Source organism: Oryzias latipes, chromosome 1, assembly GCF_053564925.1.
Source record: "Oryzias latipes strain Hd-rR chromosome 1, Olatipes_Hd-rR_3.1".
Taxonomy (NCBI): domain Eukaryota; kingdom Metazoa; phylum Chordata; class Actinopteri; order Beloniformes; family Adrianichthyidae; genus Oryzias; species Oryzias latipes.
Genome location: NC_136237.1, coordinates 12991667 through 13015527, shown reverse-complemented (window position 1 = coordinate 13015527; position 23861 = coordinate 12991667). Strand labels below are relative to the sequence as shown.

The 23861-nt window shown below is 39.2% G+C and overlaps 1 long non-coding RNA gene across 1 annotated transcript; it reads left to right on the top strand.

Annotated features, from left to right (window-relative positions):
• Nucleotides 1-16742: 16742 nt before the first annotated feature.
• LOC144993996 (uncharacterized) lies at nt 16743-23861 on the top strand. The gene is made up of 3 exons (XR_013657336.1): nt 16743-16963; nt 20055-20181; nt 20387-23861. It is a non-coding gene; the product is annotated as an uncharacterized LOC144993996 (long non-coding RNA).

Genomic DNA, 23861 nt, shown 5'->3' with positions numbered 1-23861 from the left:
AGTTGGAATGGGCAGACAGATGTGAGCTTTTGCGTCGTAATCCTGTCACTGCTGCTCGGATGTTTGATTTTCGTTGGCATTGTTTTCTGAAAGAGGTTCTTATGTCGCCTGCATGTCCTATAGGAAAAATTAAGGATTTTTTTTATAGGGTGGAGTTTCAGCAACGAGGCTCACCACATCTTCATTGCCTGTTTTGGATAGAGGATGCACCTGTAATTGACAGAAATACAGATGCTGAAGTGATTGCATTTATTGATCGTTATGTGACTTGTGAGTTACCATCAAATATTGACTTACTGGAAATTGTTACATCTGTGCAAAAACACTCTGAAACACATGCGAAAACATGTAAAAAAAAAGGAACTGTGTGTCGTTTTAATTTTCCTAGACCACCTTCTGCACGTACGTTCATATCACGTAGCACAAGTGCTGAAGAGACACAGTCTTGTCAATGTGTGTTATCAGAGAAAGAGTCTTGCAACTGTAAAGAAAATGCACAGACACAGCAATTGAAGAAAAAAGAGGCTTCTGCATTGATTGCACACATTAAAGCTGCTCTCTCAGCTGATGGGCCAACTTATGACAATGTTGAAGATTTGTTTGGATCTGTTGGGTTAAACCAAAGCACATTTGAAACTGCATATAACTGTTGTGCTCGGAAAACCCATGTTGTGCTGAAACGTCAGATCAATGAAGTTTGGATTAATCAATATAGCAAGCCACTGTTAAAATGCTGGAATGCTAATATGGATATACAGTTTGTTGTCGACGCATATGCATGTGTTGTGTACATCATTTCTTACATCTCTAAATCAGAGAAGGAAATGGGTTTATTATTGCAGTGTGCACAAAAGGAAGCAAGCAGGGATGGAAATGCTTCTGCCAAAGAGAGTCTAAAAACATTAGGCAGTACATATTTGCACAACAGAGATGTATCTGCTCAAGAAAGTGTTTATAGACTGACAAATGCACATTTGAAAGAGTGCTCTCGGAAAGTTGTGTTTCTTCCTGTTGGTGAAAATACTGTTAAAATGAGTTTACCGTTAAAAGTACTAAAAGAAAAAGCATCAAAGCATTCTGTTAGTACAGATGATATGTGGATGACAAGCATTGTGGATAGATATAAGAACAGACCTAAGAGTGATGATTTTCCTTCAATGTGTTTAGCAGTATTTGCTTCCGAATTTCGTGTGTTGTCAAAAAATGAAAGTGCTGCTAAGCGAATAAAGTTGAACAACAACACTGGATATGTTGTGAAAAGAACCCGCACACAACCTGCTGTTGTACGTTACGTTAAGTTCTCTGAAACAAAACAGCCTGAACTGTTTTATCAAAGCAATCTGCAGTTGTTTTTGCCATACTACAGCGATAGCCAGCTGAAACCTCAAGGTTTTGAAACGTATCAAGACTTTTTTCATAAGGGCACGATAAGACTTGGTAATTCAGGTCTGCAGTTGGTAAAGTCCGTGGTAACATTAAACAGAAGTAAATTTGAAATTGATGGTGATAAATTGGTTAATGCTCAGCAAGGGATAGATAATGCTGGTGTAGTTGAAGATGGCTGGTGTGAATTATGCCCTGAGCAAGAATTGGAAAGACTTGAGTGTCAAGAGTTGTTGCAGAACCAAAAAAGTGTAGATGATGAACAGGAATTTGATATTCCTGATTTAAGAGTTTCAGCTCAACATAGCCATTTCTTTCAACTGAATAAAACAAAAATGCCTCGTAGTGATGGCTTGGCTTTAATTCGCTCTTTAAATGAAATTCAGATGGATATTTTTTACCAAGTGAGAAAATGGTGTGTGGAAAAGGTTTTGGGAAAAAAGCCAGAACCATTCCACCTGTTCATAACAGGAGGTGCAGGGACTGGTAAAACTCACCTAATTAAAGCAATACAATATGAATCAAATAGACTATTGTCTCCTCTTTGTCGTCATGTAGATGACATCTGTGTTTTGTTGACAGCTCCCACAGGAATTGCTGCGTTTAATGTACAAGCAAGTACTATACACAACACTTTCTGTATTGGTAAAGATGTCCGCTTACCTTACACACCACTGGGTGAGAAAAAATTAAATTCTTTACGTGCCATTTACAGCAGTTTACAGATTTTGATAATTGATGAAATATCCATGGTAGATCATAATTTATTAGCATATATTCATGGGCGTCTGAGGCAAATAAAGCAAACTGGTAACTCTGCATTGTTTGGAAATGTTTGTATTATTGCAGTTGGGGATTTCTTTCAATTACCTCCAGTGAGAGGAAAACCATTGTATGTAGAAAATGTGGGTATGGATCTTTGGTGTGGTGTGTTTAAAATTGTTTGCCTGGAAACCATTGTACGCCAAAAAGATCAGGAATTTGCCAAATTACTTGGCAGAGTTAGGACACGATGCAAAGGTACTGAAATGTTAAAAAGTGATATCCAACAATTGAAGTCACGTGAAACGGGAGAAGGCAGCGCTGCTTTACATATTTTCCCAACTAATGGTCAAGTAAATCAACATAATTTAACCCATCTACATTCATCCTGTCCAGATTATGTAACTATTAAAGCTCAAGATTATGTAAATTGTAAGGAAACAGGTAGACAAGTGTTACTAAGTGGTAATCATTCAAACGCTAACAATACTTGTTTAGCAGGAAGACTTCTTTTGGGGAAAAATGCACGTGTCATGCTTTGTAAAAATGTTGATGTGGCAGATGGTCTTGTCAATGGTGCATGTGGAATTGTGACTGATATTGTCTATAGAAACTCTGACTTTCCACAAATTGTTTTTGTGAATTTTGATAATAAAGACATTGGAAGACAACGGAAGAAACAGTATGAAAATCATCCAGGGCTTGTCTCAGGTTCTGTAGCCATTGTTCCAGAAGAGGAACGACTCACAGGAAGAGGTGGTCTGAGACGTCAGTTTCCTCTAAAACTTGCTTGGGCTTGTACTGTTCATAAAGTTCAGGGTCTTACCATTGATAATGTTGTTGTGTCTTTGAAAAAAACCTTTGCTCCTGGGCAGGCTTATGTTGCATTAAGCCGCGTAACAAGTTTGTCTGGTTTAATTATTCAAGATTTTAAGGAACAGGCCATTTATTGTAACAAAACAGTTTCTGAATATGTGGCAAACATGCCTCAATATCTAATAAATAAAGAAAATCTCACTTCTAGTTCATGTGACTTTAGCATTTTCCTTATGAATGTGCAAAATTTAGAGTGGCATGTAAAGGACTTAGCTTTGTGCACAAAACAGTTACATGCTAACTGCATAGCTGTAACTGAAACATGGCTTCCAAATGCCCCTTTTACTGATGCATTGAACATCAGTGGCTACAATTTTTATAGTATGCCACGCTCACTGTCTTATAGTGGAGTAGATCCTAGACTGAATGTCATTAAAGGCTTAAAACATGGTGGTGTTGGAATGTACACCGTTGAAAATATCCTGTTTGAACATGTAGAGGTACAAAGTGTAGATATTGAATGTTTAGTGCACAGATTTATTAAATCGAACATAGTCGTGGCAGTTCTGTATCGTCCACCATCATATGCCATTTCATTATTTAGAGAGAACCTTAAGAAATTAGTCGATCTGTTGGAGCCCCTGGGTGATACCATTGCTATAATGGGTGATTTCAATGACAATCTAGTAAACTCGAAGACAATAACTGATTTCATGGCACATAAAGGTTTTATTCAACTGGTTTCTGAAAACACAACGTTAAAAAATACGATAATCGATCATGTGTACTTAAAAACAACAAAATATAAAGTCGAATGTACAGTTGTACAAACATACTTTAGTGATCATGATGGGATTCTTTGTCGTTTTAAACATGTAAGTGACTGTTGATGATTGTGGCGAAGGAGAAAGGGACATCTTTATCTCTTTTAAGTCACAAACGTCTGACTTAATATAAAACGTCAAATGTTGAACTAAATACATGCTGGTGTCAGTTATTGTGGCGAAGGAGGCGGGGAGAAATGACGCATCTGCGACATTTTTATCTCTGTTAAGTCACAAACATCTGACTTAATGTAAAACGTCAAATGTTGAACTAAATACATGCTGGTGTCAGTTATTGTGGCGAAGGAGGCGGGGAGAAATGACGCATCTGCGACATTTTTATCTCTGTTAAGTCACAAACATCTGACTTAATGTAAAACGTCAAATGTTGAACTAAATACATGCTGGTGTCAGTTATTGTGGCGAAGGAGGCGGGGAGAAATGACGCATCTGCGACATTTTTATCTCTGTTAAGTCACAAACATCTGACTTAATGTAAAACGTCAAATGTTGAACTAAATACATGCTGGTGTCAGTTATTGTGGCGAAGGAGGCGGGGAGAAATGACGCATCTGCGACATTTTTATCTCTGTTAAGTCACAAACATCTGACTTAATGTAAAACGTCAAATGTTGAACTAAATACATGCTGGTGTCAGTTATTGTGGCGAAGGAGGCGGGGAGAAATGACGCATCTGCGACATTTTTATCTCTGTTAAGTCACAAACATCTGACTTAATGTAAAACGTCAAATGTTGAACTAAATACATGCTGGTGTCAGTTATTGTGGCGAAGGAGGCGGGGAGAAATGACGCATCTGCGACATTTTTATCTCTGTTAAGTCACAAACATCTGACTTAATGTAAAACGTCAAATGTTGAACTAAATACATGCTGGTGTCAGTTATTGTGGCGAAGGAGGCGGGGAGAAATGACGCATCTGCGACATTTTTATCTCTGTTAAGTCACAAAAATCTGACTTAATGTAAAACGTCAAATGTTGAACTAAATACATGCTGGTGTCAGTTATTGTGGCGAAGGAGGCGGAGAGAAATGACGCATCTGCGACATTTTTATCTCTGTTAAGTCACAAACATCTGACTTAATGTAAAACGTCAAATGTTGAACTAAATACATGCTGGTGTCAGTTATTGTGGCGAAGGAGGCGGGGAGAAATGACGCATCTGCGACATTTTTATCTCTGTTAAGTCACAATCCTCTGACTTTATGGAAATGTGGTTTCTTTTCCTGCATCTTGAATACATATTAGGCATTACAAATTTACATTTTTTTTCTGTAGTTAGCAATTGAGTAAAGAATCAAAATGCTTTTTTTTTGCATATTTCTAAATTTCAAACCATCTGATGTACAAACATATTCGAAGTACTTAAAAAGTACTTTAGAAAGTAATTGAAATTTATGTATCTATTGCATTCCTATGGCCTAGTTATTCATGATGCAGGTTTTGCTTTCCTTGCCATGTGACCTCAAAAAAAGCAAAAGACATTGGTAATGGTACTCCCAGTTACTGGGATGGGGTTCGATTCCCTACAATGTCCATGTTCTGAGGTCACATAAACACTTTTTTAATGTTAGTGCATATATGTGTCTTCATGAAATAACTCTCGTCTATTTTTAATCATAGAGAAATTTCTATAAATCTCGTCATAGGAACATCCCCACAGTAACCACCCTGACTGGAACATCAACGTGGTCCACTTCACAGCCGTGAGGCTGCAAAGTTAAACTCCAGCTGCCCCAGCAAGTGTGACAACTGCAGCAACAACCACCGACCAAGCCCTGACAGAAAAGATCCCCACAAGGAACACTGCAGGCTGTTCCATGAAAAATATAGTTTTGCCATTGCCTTGCAGATCACAGTTCAAGTGATTTAGTTTTCCAGTAATATCAGTCAAACTGCGAGTTCAGATTTACCATATTCATATTAACCATATTCAGCAGACTGCTCCTCCAATAGCACCTTGAAAATCCTGTGCCGTTTTGCTTTGCAGCAGAAGTTGATTTCACAATAGGAGTCATCATGTGTCTAGAGCCAATCACTTCTGCACATAGGGCCTACTGGTGAATGACGCAGCAGTAATGAAGACATTTTGGGAAGTCTGGGTCAGCTTTACAGTGAGTGATGAAACCCGTTTTTCTATTGATCATAGCAGGAGCCCTGTCTGCAGTCACTGCTACCAGCTTTTCTAAAGGTACCTTTTTCTGCACAAAAATTCCTTCACCATGTTATACATTTCAACTCCTCTTGTAGTTGTCTGTTAGGGCAGTTGTGTCAAGAGTTCTTCTCTTGTGGACTCCAAAAGTTTGTACTGCTGCTGTCCACAGACTCATCACATTGGACATCAAACCACCTGCACTTTGTAAGATCCCAGTCCAGCTAATTAACCAAGTTATCAGACATAGCTGACACTTGTCTAAATATTGTAGTAAAAATTAGAAGAGTTCAATTGTTCTCATCCTTAGGGACAGTGATGGCAATTATCATCATTGATTGTTTCTCAAACTGAAAACAACAAGCAACAGAATACAGTTCTCCCCCCACCCCCCCACCCCCACCCCCCACAGGCTGCTGTCATGTTAACATTAGCTTGGAGCTCCAGAAAAGAACAAGAAAGAACAAAGAGAATGGCTCGAACAAGGCGTTGCTCACGGGGCGGTCGCTCGTGCCAGGCGGTCGCACGTGCTCGGGCCCGCTAAATGCTACTTGTAGCTTTAATTATTATTATTTTTCTTCTGCCGGAAGAATCGCATTTTTGAGGCCTTTAACATACCCCAAAACTCACCAAATTTGGCACACACATCAGGAGTCGTGAAAAATTTCGTATTTTATGGGAAATTGGCATGGGTGCGCAAAAATGGCTCGACAGCGCCACCTACAGTGACTTTTGTCCCGACGCCCCGCATACGCTTTAACGTACAAGCTTGATTTTTACAGGGCATGTTCTTCAGATGGAGACCTACAAAAAAGTCTGAAAGGACCCACCTGTCACTCGCACAGGAAGTCTGATATATTGAGGTCAATATGTCATTTTTGCTCTATTTTGGACATTTGCAGGCCTCCTTCTAGAACGAACTCCTCCTAGAGATTTGTGAATAATGACTCCAAACTTTGGTTTTGTAAACTATACACATGTCCGATGTTAAATTGCAAAGCTTTTAAGTTTTTACAGAAGTTTGTGGCCGTGGCGGCGCGTAGAAATTTGACGTTGTTTCGAAAACACGCCATGAAAAGAAAAATGGCCATAACTCAGCCATGCATATTCCAATCTGATCCAAAATTGATATGCATGATTGTAGTCTGACTCTGAACACATCTGCAGTGAAAGAATCTGGAAAAAGTGTAGCGCCACCTGCTGGCAAGAGGAAATGACATGTTTTACTTGGAGCATCACTGCTCTAAGTAGGATGAGCCGACACACCTGAAAATGACATCCACCTGTTGAAAAGCCATTGAAGTTTACTCTGACAAAAAACCATAACTTTCAATGCGGGGGTGTGGTCGTGACAGAGCGGCAAAGTTGGGCATCTCGCCATGCACACAAAAGTTGCTCTCACGTGCACATTCCTTGTCCAATCTCACTGAAATTCAATGGATATGATGAAGCTTCTATTCTGAACCCATGGATATGACAATCTTGGACGAGCTCTATAGCGCCACCTAGTTATTGCATTGGGCACATTCTGCCCATTTTTATCTAATTGCTTTGTCCGATGTGCATGAAATTAAAACTGGAGATACTCAGAAGGGTCCTCTCTCATAATCTGAAGTTTCATGGGTGTACACCTGACGGTGCCTGCGTAACAGGAAGTGGTCGATTATGTGCACCCAAATAATAGAAATTTATTATAAATCAGCCGTTTGTCTCAGGAAGCTGAGATTTCAGAATTAGATGCCTTTAATAACCTCCAGCTTTGATATGTAACACAATAGGGTCTATGAGAAACTTCATACCTCTTTTTTTCCTATGCAATTTTGGACTGAACAAAGATTTTTAGCATAAATTCTGTTTAGGTTATCAGCACCAAAGACTAGACTTTAATAGGCATTAATGTGCTACTGCTTCCTAAAAAAATTCAGAATGATTGAAGTTACAGGTGACATCTTAGAGAGCATTACATCCAAAAAGGTCCGAAAACGTCTTTTTAGGCAAAACTACAAACACCTATTTTTTTTCATAACTTAATCATCATATATCAACACCATTTATTTTTTTAAATGTAGGGATCTGTGTTTGCTGCCTTCCATATTTTTTTCAGAAGTCCAGGTGAAACAGATGATTTTAAAAAAATCCTGATTCATCCCAAAACCTGTGCTTTTTCCGTCTGGACTCCAAACAAGTGTGTTTTAAAATTACTTATGCTTCAAATATCCACACCAAGTTTCACACGCATATAGCTGAACTTGTCTAAATGCTTCTTGAATATTCTTTACAGATATAAAATGAACTGGTCAACTGTAGGATGTCATTTCCTCTTACATGCTTAAGTCTTTTCCTCATGCTGCAGCCTGCTCCTCAATCATCCCTGTTGCTGGAGTCAAATTTCACCCCCCCCCCCCACACACACACACACACCAGCTGCCAGTTCATATGCTAACTAACCCAGAAGTGAGGTGACAAGAGTTTAGACACAAGAGGGAGGGCAGACTGCTTTTTCATTTGTTTTGTATGTCTTTCATAGATTTTTATGAATAATCATTGCTTTTCTAGTCATGTAAAATGCAATTAACCTAATATTTTATCTTTTTTTTTTACAAACAAAACATATGAATGTGCTCCAAAACAAAACCCAACTCTCAGTACAGTTCTACAGATGTAACATAAGACTTAGACAGTAAATGTCTCTTTTATCCTTTTTTAATCAATGCTGCAACTTCTTTTCCTTAATATAAATCCAATGAAATTAAACTACAAAACCAAAAAACACAACGTATAGCAAATTTCTCTAAATAAATTATGTGTATATACAATATGTAGCACTTTTAAACAAAATAATAACAAATCCTTCCAATACAAGCACAGAAAAATGGAACACAAAATTTAAAACCCAAATTTGAAATGGCAATTTTAAAAAGATAATTTTTTCAGCCTGCTAAAAGTGCACATTTGTAAAAGCTCTTTTATATAGACAACTGTTTGGTTGCTTAGAGCTCTAAATATAAAAACAATGCCTTTATGGACGTGGCACGGATGGCACGGATGTTCAGCAGGGTAAACCCCAGGAAAGCGGCGGGACCTGATGGAGTTCCCGGAAAGGTTCTGCGGGCCTGCGCCGATCAACTCTCCCAGGTCTTCACAAAAATCTTCAACCTGTCGCTAGCTCAGGCTTTCATCCCTGCTTGCCTGAAGTCATCCACTGTCATCCCGATACCCAAAAAGTCCTCATCCACAGCCTTCCTCACGGACTTCCGCCCAGTTGCACTCACTGCTGTCATCAAAAAGTGTCTGGAGCGGCTGCTCCTGGGACACATCAAAGACTCCCTCCCTCCAATCTTCGTCCCCCACCAGTTTGCTTACAAAGCAAACAGATCAACGGATGATGCCATTTCCATCACCCTCCACACTGCGCTGAGCCACCTGGAACACAGAGACACCTACGCCAGGATGCTCTTTGTGGACTATAGCTCAGCCTTTAACACAATCATTCCTGACATTCTGGTCAACAAACTGTCTGAACTAGGACTCCACCCACTCACCTGCTCGTGGATCAAGGACTTCCTGACAAACAGACCACAGACAGTCAAACTTGACCCCCACCTCTCCTCCACCCGGACGCTGAGCACAGGCTCCACACAGGGATGTGTGCTGAGTCCTCTGCTGTATACACTGTACACAGCAGACTGCAGACCAGCCCACACCAGCAACACCGTGGTGAAGTTTGCAGACGACACTACTGTGGTGGGGCTGATCTCTGGGGACGACGAGACGGCCTACAGAGACGAAGTCCTGAAACTCTCAAGGTGGTGTCAGGCTAATAACCTCATCCTGAACACCACCAAGACCAAGGAGATCATCCTGGACTTCAGAAAAAACAGAACAGATCCACCCCCACTCTACATCGATGGAAACTGTGTGGAGAGGGTCCACAGCTTCACCCTCCTGGGCACCACCATCTCTGCTGACCTCACATGGTCTAACAACACCATGACTGTCATCAGGAAGGCCCAGCAACGCCTGCACTTCCTGAGAAAACTTAGGAGGAACGACGTCAGCCAGGAGCTGCTGGTAACGTTCTACCGCTCAACCATTGAGAGCATTCTGTCCTATGGCATCACAGTGTGGTTTTCCCACTGCACTGAAGCAGAACGGCAGAGTCTCCAGAGAGTGGTAAAGACAGCGCAGAGGATCATCGGCTGCCCCCTCCCCTCACTGAAGGACATTTACCAGTCTCGCTGCCTCAGCAGAGTGACTAGCATCACCACTAACTCCACCCATTCTGCTTTCCCTCTGTTTGAACTGCTGCCCTCTGGAAGGAGGTACAGGTCCATCAGAACCAGGACAAACAGACTAAGAAACAGCTTTTTTCCACAGGCAATTATCATACGGAATGCACATACGTCCACCAACCACACCTCACTCTAATTTTACTACAATGCGTGCAATATCCTGACTGTCTAACCGGGTCACTGTGCAATAACTTGATATTTATTAAGCTGTGCTCACAGCAACTCATGTAATTCCATTCTATTTTATTCACAAATATTTAATATTTAACAGTTTCTGAGACAAGGCCAAGCTGCAACGCGTCATCCACTCAGCAGAGAAGGTGATCGGCTGCCACCTCCCGTCTCTCCAGGAGCTGCACATCTCCAGGACCTGGAGGCGGGCAGCCAGGATTGTAGCCAACCCCTCTCATCCAGGACATAATCTCTTTCGGCCCCTCCCTTCTGGCAAGAGGCTCCGGTCCATCAGGACCTCGCGCCACAAGAACAGCTTCTTCCCCACTGCAGTCAGCCTGCTGAACAGTACCCCAACTCCCCCAGGTGACCCCCCCCCCCCGCCCACCAAAGGACTGTCGGTGCCACTTACAGGCCCCACCATCCCAGCCCATCTGTGCTCCCACTTTAATTCACCTTACTCTACTGTATATAGTGTGTTGTTGTTGTTAACTTAATTTTTAACTTATTCTTAATTGCACTATACACCAAGTCAAATTCCTCGTTTTGTAAAGTGCGCTCTACTGAACCTGGCAATAAAACTTTTTCTGATTTCTGATTCTGATTCTGATTCTATTAATCATTGTTTTTTATTCATTCAAAATGCAATTAAATCAATATTTTATCTTTTTTCTTTTCCTTTTTCTTTTTTTTTATCTCTTATATCCTTTTTTATAATCAATGTTTGAACTTCTTTTCCTTTCTATTGTCATGGTTTCAGTTTGCTGTCTTGTTTTTCGCTTTAGTTCTTGTTCTGTCTTGTTTGGTTCTGTTTCCTGTTTTATTTTGAAAGGTTTCCTGTCTTGTCATGTTTCTTGAGTTTTACTTCCTTTGGTCCCCATCTGCCCTAATCGTGTTCACCTGTGTCTTGTCTGCCCTGTCTGTATATAAGTCTTGTCTCTGCCTTCCTCCTGTGCTGGTCCATTAACTTCTGCTCATGTTGATCACGTCTTCTTGTCTGGCGTCCATGTCCCTTGCCATGCCACAGTAAGTTTTTGTTTTTAGTTTTGTCATCCTGCTCTGCAGCGCTTTTTGTTAGTTAAATAAACCCACTTGCCCTGAACCCGTTTGCCTCCCGTCTCTGCGCCTGGGTCCTACCTGCTCTCGAGCCTCCCCCCCACACGACATCTATACATCCAATGAAATTAAACTACAAATCAACAAACACAACTGATAACAAATGTCTCTAAAAAATGATGTGTATATTTGCAGAACCTTAAAAACACCAAACAAATAACAAATGCTTCCCAAATAAAGCACAAAAAATGGAACACAAAATGTAAAACCCAAGTTAGAAATTGCAATTTGAAAAAGATACTTTTTCAGCAGCTTTTCAAAATCAATCACCAATTCTACTCTTCTGTGGATGAAACAAAGAACTCCAGAACAATGAAGCCATTTCTCTAAGTCTCTCTCACCTTCAGTTTTAAACAAGGTCTGTGAAAATCCACCATACATTGGTCACATGAACTCAGAGACCTGCTAAAAGTGCACAATTGTAAAAGCTCTTTTATATAGACAACTGTTTGTTTGCTTAGAGCTCTAAATATAAAAAAAAATGCTTTTCTATCACCTAGACACAGATGGAGAACCATATCAACTGGATTAATAACAGGGTGGCATGTTTAGGTTTAAACTTACATCAATAGACAACATAAAGATGTCCATCACATTTTTGACCTAAACATGTAAACACATCCTTGGCTCTGCGGTTAGGAAATGGTATTTGGGAATCTCTTTATACCAGGAGCTAGCCTGGCCATTGGAACATCGCCACAGTGCCCATCCAGACTGGGACAGCAACGGGGTCCACTTCAGAGCCGTGAGCTGCTGTGTTTAACTCCAGCTGTCCCAGCAAGGGAGACAACTGCAGCAACATCCACTGACCAAGCTGACAAGCCCTGGCAGAAAAGATCCCCACAAGAAAAACACTGGCTAAGGCAGGCTGGTCAAAAAAAAATAGTTTTGCCATTGTCTTGCAGCTCGCAGATCAAGTGGTTTAGTTTTCCAGTAATGTCAGTCAAGAATGCAAGTTCAGATTCACAATGTTCATATTCACCATATTCAACAGACATCTCCTCCAATAGCACCTTAAAAATCCTGTGCTGTTTTGCTTTGCAGCTGAGGTTGTTTACGATTTTCAGAATAAGAGTCATTATATGTCCAGAGCCAATCACTTCTGCACATAAGGCCTGCTGGTGAATGACGCAGCAGTAATGCAGACATTTTGGAAAGTCTGGGTCAGCTTTACAGTGAGTGATGAAACCTGTTTGTCTATTGATCATAGCAGGAGTCCCATCTGCAGTCACTGCTACCAGCTTTTCTAATTGTACCTTTTTCTGCACAAAAACTCCTTCACCGTGTTATACATTTCAACTCCTCTTGTAGTTGTCTGTTAGGGCAGATGTGTCAGGAGTTCTTCTCTTGTGGAAACCAAAAGCTATGCTGTACTGTTGCCGTCCACAGACTCATCACACTGGACGTTAACCACCTGCACTTTGCAAGATCCCGGTCCAGCTAATTGGCCAAGTTATCAGACATAGCTGACACTCATCTAGACATTGTAGTGGAAATTGAATGAGTTCTATTGTTCTCATCCTTAGGGACAGTGATAGCAATTATCATCATTGCTTGAATTTTTTTCATGCTATATGCAAAAGTCTTTGTCCCTTAAGGCAACAGATTACAGCCCCCCCCCCCCCCCCCCCCCCCCCCCCCCCAGGCTGCTGTCGTATTAACATTAGCTTGGAGCTCCAGAATGGACAAGAAAAGACGACGAGAATGGCTCGAGCAGGGCGTTGCTCACGGGGGGGGTCGCTCGTGCCATGCGGTCGCACGTGCTCGGGCCCGCTAAATGCTACTTGTAGCTTTAATTATTAGGGCCCGAGCACGGAGTGCAAGGACCCTATTGTAATTCGAATGTTTATTATTATTATTATTAGGGCCCGAGCACGGAGTGCAAGGACCCTATTGTATCTGTTAGGTTTATTAGGGCCCGAGCACGGAGTGCAAGGACCCTATTGTATCTGTTAGGTTTATTAGGGCCCGAGCACGGAGTGCAAGGACCCTATTGTATCTGTTAGGTTTATTAGGGCCCGAGCACGTAGTGCAAGGACCCTATTGTATTTACTCGGATTATTAGGGCCCGAGCACGGAGTGCAAGGACCCTATTGTATCTGTTAGGTTTATTATTATTATTATTATTTTTCTTCTGCCGGAAGAATCGCATTTTTGAGGCCTTTAACATACCCCAAAACTCACCAAATTTGGCACACACATCAGGGGTCGCGAAAAATTTCGTATTTTATGAGAAATTGGCATGGGTGCGCAAAAATGGCTCGACAGCGCCACCTACACTGACTTTTGTCCCGACGCCCCGCATACGCTTTAACGTACAAGCTTGATTTTTTCAGGGCATGTTCATCAGATGGAAACCTACAAAAAAGTCTGTAGGTACCAAGCTGTCAGTCGCACAGGAAGTCTGCTATATTGATGTCAATATGTCATTTTTGCTCTATTTTGGACATTTGCAGGCCTCCTTCTAGAACGAACTCCTCCTAGAGATTTGTGAATAATGACTCCAAACTTTGGTTTTGTAAACTAGACACATGTCCGATGTTAAATTGCAAAGCTTTTAAGTTTTTACAGAAGTTTGTGACCGTGGCGGCGCGTAGAAATTCGACGTTGTTTCGAAAACACGCCATGAAAAGAAAAATGGCCATAACTCAGCCATGCATAATCCAATCTGATCAAAAATTGATATGCATGATTGTAGTCTGACTCTGAACACATCTGCAGTGAAAGAATCTGGAAAAAGTGTAGCGCCACCTGCTGGCAAGAGGAAATGACATGTTTGACTTGGAGCATCACTGCTCCGAGTAGGATGAGCCGACACACCTGAAAATGACGTCCACCTGTTGAAAAGCCATTGAAGTTTACTCTGACAAAAAACCATAACTTTCAATGCGGGGTGTGGTCGTGACAGAGCGGCAAAGTTGGGCATCTCGCTATGCACACAAAAGTTGCTCTCACGTGCACATTCCTTGTCCAATCTCACTGAAATTCAATGGATATGATGAAGCTTCTATTCTGAACCCATGGATATGACAATCTTGGACGAGCTCTATAGCGCCACCTAGTTATTGCATTGGGCACATTCTGCCCTGTATTTTCTCTTTGCTTTGTCCGATGTGCATGAAATTAAAACTGGAGATACTCAGAAGGGTCCTCTCTCATCATGTAAAGTTTCATGGGTGTACACCTGACGGTGCCTGCGTAACAGGAAGTGGTCGATTATGTGCACCCAAATAATAGAAATTTATTATAAATCAGCCGTTTGTCTCAGGAAGCTGAGATTTCAGAATTAGATGCCTTTAATAACCTCCAGCTTTGATATGTAACACTATAGGGTCTACGAGAAACTTCATCACTTGATTTTTTTAATGAAATTTTGGACTGAACAAAGATTTTTAGCATAAATTCTGTTTAGGTTATCAGCACCAAGAATTCAACTTTCATAGGCATTTATGTGCTACTGCTTCCTAAAAAAATTCAGAATGATTGAAGTTACAGGTGACATCTTAGAGAGCATTACATCCAAAAAGGTCCGAAAACGTCTTTTTAGGCAAAACTACAAACACCTATTTTTTTTCATAACTTAATCATCATATATCAACACCATTTATTTTTTCAAATGTAGGGATCTGTGTTTGCTGCCTTCCATATTTTTTTCAGAAGTCCAGGTGAAACAGATGATTTTAAAAAAATCCTGATTCATCCCAAAACCTGTGCTTTTTCCGTCTGGACTCCAAACAAGTGTGTTTTAAAATTACTTATGCTTCAAATATCCACACCAAGTTTCACACGCATATAGCTGAACATGTGTAAATGCTTCTTGAATATTCTTTACAGACATAAAATGAACTGGTCAACTGTAGGATGTCATTTCCTCTTACATGCTTAAGTCTTTTCCTCAGGCTGCAGCCTGCTCCTCAATCATCCCTGTTGCTGGAGTCAAATTTCACCCCCCCCCCCCCCCCCCCACACACACACACACCAGCTGCCAGTTCATATGCTAACTAACCCAGAAGTGAGGTGACAAGAGTTTAGACACAAGAGGGAGGGCAGACTGCTTTTTCATTTGTTTTGTATGTCTTTCATAGATTTTTATGAATAATCATTGCTTTTCTAGTCATGTAAAATGCAATTAACCTAATATTTTATCTTTTTTTTTTACAAACAAAACATATGAATGTGCTCCAAAACAAAACCCAACTCTCAGTACAGTTCTACAGATGTAACATAAGACTTAGACAGTAAATGTCTCTTTTATCCTTTTTTAATCAATGCTGCAACTTCTTTTCCTTAATATAAATCCAATGAAATTAAACTACAAAACCAAAAAACACAACGTATAGCAAATTTCTCTAAATAAATTATGTGTATATACAATATGTAGCACTTTTAAACAAAATAATAACAAATCCTTCCAATACAAGCACAGAAAAATGGAACACAAAATTTAAAACCCAAATTTGAAATGGCAATTTTAAAAAGATAATTTTTTCAGCCTGCTAAAAGTGCACAATTGTAAAAGCTCTTTTATATAGACAACTGTTTGGTTGCTTAGAGCTCTAAATATAAAAACAATGCCTTTATGGACGTGGCACGGATGGCACGGATGTTCAGCAGGGTAAACCCCAGGAAAGCAGTTGGACCTGATGGAGTTCCCGGAAAGGTTCTGCGGGCCTGCGCCGATCAACTCTCCCAGGTCTTCACAAAAATCTTCAACCCGTCGCTAGCTCAGGCTTTCATCCCTGCTTGCCTGAAGCAATGACGTCACAACCCCTGATTGGGAAAAGTTTCTTGTGAGAATTATCTAACAGAATCACCCACAAAACATTTTTTTAACACAGACATAACACAAAGAAGACAACACACCACCACTTTGGGATTGGAATGTAATTTTATTAGATTTTAACCCTTTGGAATCAAACTAAAAACGGAGCTGTCTGATTGGTCCATGGGAGAACTCATGCCAATGGGGCAGAAACCCAACAGCCAGAATGTTCCCTAACGGACTAATGATCAATACAATAATTACTATAAAATGTTCTACACATACATACGGAACTAAACGAAGTAGAACATCTATTATTTCATGAAAACAATAACATGTAATCAACCTACTTCATCAAATACGAACGATAAAAGGCATGCTGGGAAACCATGAGTGAAGCAGCTGGTCAAGACATTGATCTCAGGGTGTATTCATCTCAGCCGTCCCTCTGCTCGACCCCTGCTGGACGACTGGAGAATCACACCCCACAGAGTATTTTGCTGAAGCCTGCCGAATTTGAGCAAATCAGTTCTTTTTAGAACTTCCTCATTTCCTCTACACTTCGATCTTCGACGCCCCTGACCAGCAAGGAAGACTACCGGACCCCCAGTGAGAAGAACTCGACCCGGTTAGACGCGCCGCACCAGGACGCCTTCAGTTTGACTGTAGGTTTGTCACCACCATTTTGAATTTCCCCGCGACTTGTAAACGAACCGTTACTTTAAATCGACCATCGAACCTTTTTTACATGGCCACAATGACTACTCACCTTCTGATAATCAATTTTATTGAATAAAAAACCGTAAAAGTTGTTTAAAATCGATAAGACGAACGTAAATAATTTGACCTTTTACTTCGTTGAACCGGGAGTGATCGCTTCCATTATGATGCGAACGTAAGTTTTAAAGACTTTTTAAAGCAAACCAACCGACGAATTTTCTTTTTAAACGGACACAAACGTACAAAATGACATGTAGAATCGATTCTGATCGACAAACAACAAGTTTCTATCCGTTTCAGAGATCGTTTTTTTGTAGTCTATCCAACCGCGGTCAAGTGAGCCGACATCTGTGGAAGTGCGGTCACGCCAGCCGTCACTGACTCTTTGCATGCGCGTTTACATCATAGTTTACGGTACACACGTCCAGCGAGCTGGAAAGACGGCATAAGCGCTGATATCACCCATATCAGTTACCCATTATAGAAATGACATGTACTGTACTCTGAAATAAATGAGAGTTATTGCATGCCCTGTATGGTTATTTAATGTAAAAATGTTTTCATTTGGATTGCATGTCTGTTCATTCCATAATAAACCACCAGAAATAACGTGTTTTGTCTGAAATATAATCAATCAGACACATTCTAAAAGTGAGATTTAACACTGACAAGAGTGTTTTGTGGGTTGTTGAGCATGACATGGAATGGTTCACATGTTCTATTATGACTATGTAAGAGGAAGCCTGAATTGGTCTAATATGTCAATATCTTTACTTTTCTACAGTCAATTTTCATCAAACTTGCTGTGATGATCATGAACATCATTACCAACAATAATCCAGTGAAAGTTTTGCGTCACCTTTGAAAAAAGTGGTATTTTGGATGGTTCACATGTTTTACTTTAACCACAAAGGCTGGATGCTTAGGAGAACTATAACTTTAATTTCTCTGATATTCTCCAGTCATTTTTCTTCAAAATTGCTGGGATGATCATGAACATCATTATTAACCATAATCCACTGAAAGTTTTGTGTCACCTTTGAAAGAAGTGGTATTTTGAATGGTTCAAATGTTCAACTATGACTATGTATGAGGGAGGATGAATTAGACTATAATGTCAATATCTCTAATACTCTCCAGTCAATTTTCATCAAACTTGCTGTGATGATCATGAACATCATTACCAACAATAATCCAGTGAAAGTTTTGCGTCACCTTTTGATAAAGTGCCCTTTTGAATGGTTCACAAGTTTTATTTTAACTATACAAGCAGGATGCTTAGGTGTACTATAATGTCAAAATCTCTAATTTTCTCCAGTCAATTTTCTTCAAACTTGCTGTGATGTTAGTAAACATTATTACCAACAATAATCCAGTGAAAGTTTAGCGTCACCTTACAAAAAAGTAGCATTTTGTAAGGTTTACATATTACACACTGTCTGTGAATGAGGAGACCCGAATTGTTCTATAACTTTAATATCTCTAATTTTCTCCAGTCATTTTTCTTCAAACTTGCTGTGATGTTAGTAAACATTATTAACAACAATAATCCAGTGAAAGTTTTGTGTCACCTTTTGATAAAGTGCCCTTTTGAATGGTTCACAAGTTTTATTTTAACTATACAAGCAGGATGCTTAGGTGTACTATAATGTCAAAATCTCTGATTTTCTCCAGTCATTTTTCTTCAAACTTGCTGTGATGTTAGTGAACATCATTACCAACCATAATCCAGTGGAAGTTTTGCGTCACCTTTTGATAAAAAGCCCTTTTGTATGGTTCACATATTACACTTTAACTACATTTGACGGAGCCTGTATTAGACTATAATGTCAATATCTTTCATTTTCTCCAGTCACTTTCCTTCAAACTTGCTGTAATGATCATGAACATTATTACCAATAATAATCCAGTGAAAGTTTAGCGTCACCTTAAATGTAGCAACTTTAGAAAGAGTTGACAGGACCAGATGTGATTTTACTTGGAGTTTCTTCATTTCTGCTTGATTCCATTCCATGTCATGCTCAACAACCCACAAAACACTCTTGTCAGTGTTAAATCTCACTTTTAGAATGTGTCTGATTGATTATATTTCAGACAAAACACGTTATTTCTGGTGGTTTATTATGGAATGAACAGACATGCAATCCAAATGAAAACATTTTTACATTAAATAACCATACAGGGCATGCAATAACTCTCATTTATTTCAGAGTACAGTACATGTCATTTCTATAATGGGTAACTGATATAGGTGATATCAGCGCTTATGCCGTCTTTCCAGCTCGCTGGACGTGTGTACCGTAAACTATGATGTAAACGCGCATGCAAAGAGTCAGTGACGGCTGGCGTGACCGCACTTCCACAGATGTCGGCTCACTTGACCGCGGTTCTATCCACCATCTTTGTAGTTCTCGTTGAATTATTCGAACATTGTTTTTACGGTTTTTAAACCACATTAACAAGCGAAACTCCTTTCTAATTGATTAAATACATGTCAGTTCACATATAATACCTTTTAAATGCCTGCTGACCCGTGAGTATTTCCACTGAAGATCAGTTCCAACCTATTTTGTACTTTTTAGGTTTTAGGTTCAATTTTCAGTGTTTAATAATCTCATATAGGACACATGTTAAATTTATTTGTGTATAAATGTTTTCAAATAGTCAATTATTAGTGTATGGCAGCCACTATGAATATATTTGCAGGAACACACACAGATCTTAAAATGGCTGCTTGGCCTGCTGATTGATTTTAAAGTTCTTAGTAGTTTATAAATATTTTTATGGTCTTGGGCCTTCATATTTATCTGATATGATTTTAAAGTATGAGCCCCTGTGGACCCTGAGGTCCTCTGATACAGGCCTTTTGGTTATCCCACACACGGCAAGGCCTCATTCAGTTGTAATGGACCTCCTCTATGGATTAGCCTCCCAAAGAGCATTTAGCATTTAATGTCTATTAAAGTTTATGTACTTATTTTTTTTTAATAAATGTTAATTTTTGTTATTTCTTTTACATTTTATTTGTAACTCCAGAGTTTTCCTCTGAGGGATCTTCCACACCAGTGACTGAGCCTTTGTCTCGACAATAAAGAGAGAGGAGCTGTTTGCTGGTTTTTCCAGAGCACCTTTTTTTTGTAAGCCATTAAAGAGTTTGGTAAAGGTAAGTTAAATTTGCAGTGTTTAATAATCTATTATAGGACACATGTTACATTTATTTGTGTAGAACTATTTTCCAATAGTCTGAATATATTGTTTTATGTTTTTGATTATGGGTCTGTGTGGTATAAATGTATTGCTTTATGTATACATAATAGAAATGAGAATCTTATTTTAATGGTGGTTTCATTTTTATATCTTTTTTTTAGATGCCACGAAAGAAGGGATTTAATATGCGTCGCACCAAAGTGTGCAAGGTTCAGGAAGAAGGTAAAACTTCTGGTTGTGTGTGTCAGGAGCAAATACAGAAGCCTTTGATTTCTGGAATGAAAGTAAGATTAACAAATTCAAGTGATAGTACAACATCACTTACATGTTGTGTTGTGGCTGCAATCAACCATGTTGTTGCTCCAGTGTGTACATGGAGGGACGCTGATGTTGATAATATTAGAAATGAAGGTGTGCAGTTGGTTTGTTCATTTAATGGAAGTGATGGATGTATAAACAATTCCAAAAAGTTATTCAAGGTTTCTGAAAAGCTCAGTGTGTTTGGAAGAATTTGGGATGTTGCTATCAATGAGCCTGTGTATTCTAGTGATTCAAAGAGTGAAGATTTTTCACTGTTGTATGAAATGATGCAGGAGCGACTGATGGAGGAAGATCTGTGTTTGTTGGATTTGCAGGGTTTCGTTTGTGCTGTCATTCATCACAAAGAGTATTTTGTTGTGGTTGATTGTGGTGCACGAGATTCATCTGGAATGTTTTCTAATATTGGAACATCTGTGGCTGTTTTCAACAGTTGCTTTAATGACTTGATGTTGCACATTTGGAACTTGAAAAAGTCTTTGAATGCAGAATGGTTTGGCATTAGTTCAATGTTTGTGAAAGAAGCTTCTTGGGATGGGTGTAATAATACATTTGGTTTGGGAGCAGAGGATGCACGTGTGAATCAGTCAGTTTTGGGCAAAAGACAGACTGGTTTTATAAAAGAACATGTTCAGGAGTTAAATGACAAAATTGTGGTTGGCGAACAATGTAAAGTGTTAATGGAATGCAAAAATTCATTGAAAATTGGAAAAAAGGGCAATAATTTAAAAAAAAAATCATCTTCAGTGATTTTAAATGAAAACAATTGTAACAGATTTGACACAGAACGTTGTGTAAGGGGATCTTTTCATCAAGGAGATCGGCAGCTTCAAAACAGAGGTGTGCAGTGCATGGCAATAGCCCTGGTGAGTTTGGCTAAACACACGGATCGTAGTGTTTTTGAGTGGGAGGCAACAGACTTGGACCATGTTGTGTTTCTTGGTGATCAGCTGTACTCCTCGGTGTGTGAAAACAAAATCATCCCTGGAAATTTGAAGTTTTTGTCAGTACCTGATTTGCCCATGGATTCTGAAATTGATGGTAAATTATTTAAGTTTGAATATGGTGAATATGTTTCTGGGATTGTTAATGTGAGTAATGGTAAATTTGTTGACAGTGGTGAAGTGATAACTCTTAAAAAGGGACTGGAGCACATGCTTGTCAAGTATAAAACATGTTTTTTGACCATAGGCAGTAGTACTTGTGCTGTTATTTCAGAAAACGGCCATTATGCTGTGGTGGATTCACATGCACGCAGTGGTACTGGAATGGCAGATGTAAATGGAAGAAGTATTATCATGTACCTTCCTAGTCTTAATGATTTATACAATTATATTTGTTGCTTGAGTATTTCACTTGCAGGGAAAGAAATGGCTTTTGAAATTGCATCCGTTGCTGCGACTGACAATGATCATAGTGAGAAAAATAAACAAAGTGTGCTTGAGAAGGATTGTAAAACTGGATTAAATACTGAGTCACAGTTTGGTTTTGGGTGCAGTTTAGATGTTCAAACTAGTTCCTTACCGTTGCCTGAAAGTAACAGAAAGCGTAAGCTTTTAACTGGGCAATGTGAATCAAAGAAGACAAAATGGTATGATGCTAATGAAGCTAGTTTGGATGTTGAGTTTATTGGTGAAGTTTCATCAAAGAAACTTGAGTTTTATCCTGTTGATTTTGATGTTACACAAGCATTGTGTAAACAACTGAATGTGCATTGTGAAAACACTGCATGTGCTAACCCTCTAGAGGTTGGCATGTTGGGAATTCCATGTCAAACTGATCATATAGTAGCTGATGGCAATTGCTTTTTTAGGGCTGTGTCCAAAGTTATTAGTGGTACTGAGAAAAATCACATAAAGTTAAGACGTTCAGTTGTTACACATTTACAAAAAAATGTTGGAAATTATAGTTCTCTTTTGAGATCTGAAAATATGTCTGTGGATGAATATCTCAATGTTTCTAAAATGAGATTTTCTGGTAGTTGGGCTACAGAGGTTGAAATTCAAGCTACAGCTGACTACTTGGGTGTGAGTGTGTATACGTATCACAATGAACGTTGGTTGAAATATGCCTGTCAACGTAAAGCTATCTCTAAACAAGGCATATATCTGCAAAATATAAATGAGTGTCATTATGAAGTTGTAACTTGCGTTCAAATTTTTCAGCAGCAGCGTTGTTTTGGGTTTTGTAAATCTATGGAAAATAATATTTTGGGTCATATGAGGCAATGTAAAAGGAACTCAGAAATGCTTTCAGAAGGAGATTGCAAGAGTGTTAAACATAGCAGGTCTGAAGTTGGTGATTGTAACGATGTTTTGTGTAGTGCATTGGTTAACAATGATCACCAAAACAGTGAAATTGTGCAAAGTAATAATTTAGTTGAAAGTGTTTTCAGTTTTCATCCATTGTCATTCGAGTCTGCAGTTTTGTTGTCAAAACATCTGGATTTGGATTTTGTGAAGCAGAATGAAGACATTCCAACTAATAATGTTACGCTTGGTTCTATTTGTAAGACAGAGGTCCTATTAAATGATGGCAATAGTTTTTTCCGAGCTATTTCTCGAGTCATTAGTGGTTCTGAAAAGTGTCATAGAAGAGTTCGACTGGCTGTTGTTAAGTTTATGCTAAAAAATAGTGACATTCATATGAAGTTGCTTTGTCAAGGATATGCCACAGTGTCTGAGTACATTCTGAAGTCACGTATGAAATATGTTGGCAGTTTTGTATCTGAGATTGATATTCAAGCTACTTCAAATTTTTTGGGAGTAGAAATTTTTGTACACAATGGTAGCATATGGAGAAAGTATAATCCTGTGAACAAAATACTTGGAAATCAAGCAATTTATTTGCGGGAATGTGATAAATATTTTGAGGTTGTTGTTTGTGTTCATTGTAGTGGTAAAGCTGGATGTGCCAATTGGTGTAAAAGCAATAGTATTTGTTCTGAGAAACCACTGCTTAGACGCCGTTCTTTTCAACCATATGTTACTTGTGATTCAGTTGCTGAATCTTCTTTTTCAAAGTATCTAAAAAAAAGGAAATCGTTTTACCAGAAAGTGCAGTATCAAATAATTGAACTGCATAAACAGAAGAAAAAAGATATAAGTAAAAGGAAATATGCATCTGATTCTTTGCATAGATCCAGAGCATTGGAATTGAGTAAAATAAATTATAAGGAAAATGCTATCTATAGAATGTGTGTTAAACAACGTAGTTCTGCAAAATATAGAACTGATGTATTACACAGAGATCGTGTTAAAAATTTGAGTAAAAACAAGTATAAATGTGATTTGTTACACAAACATAATGTTAAGGAAA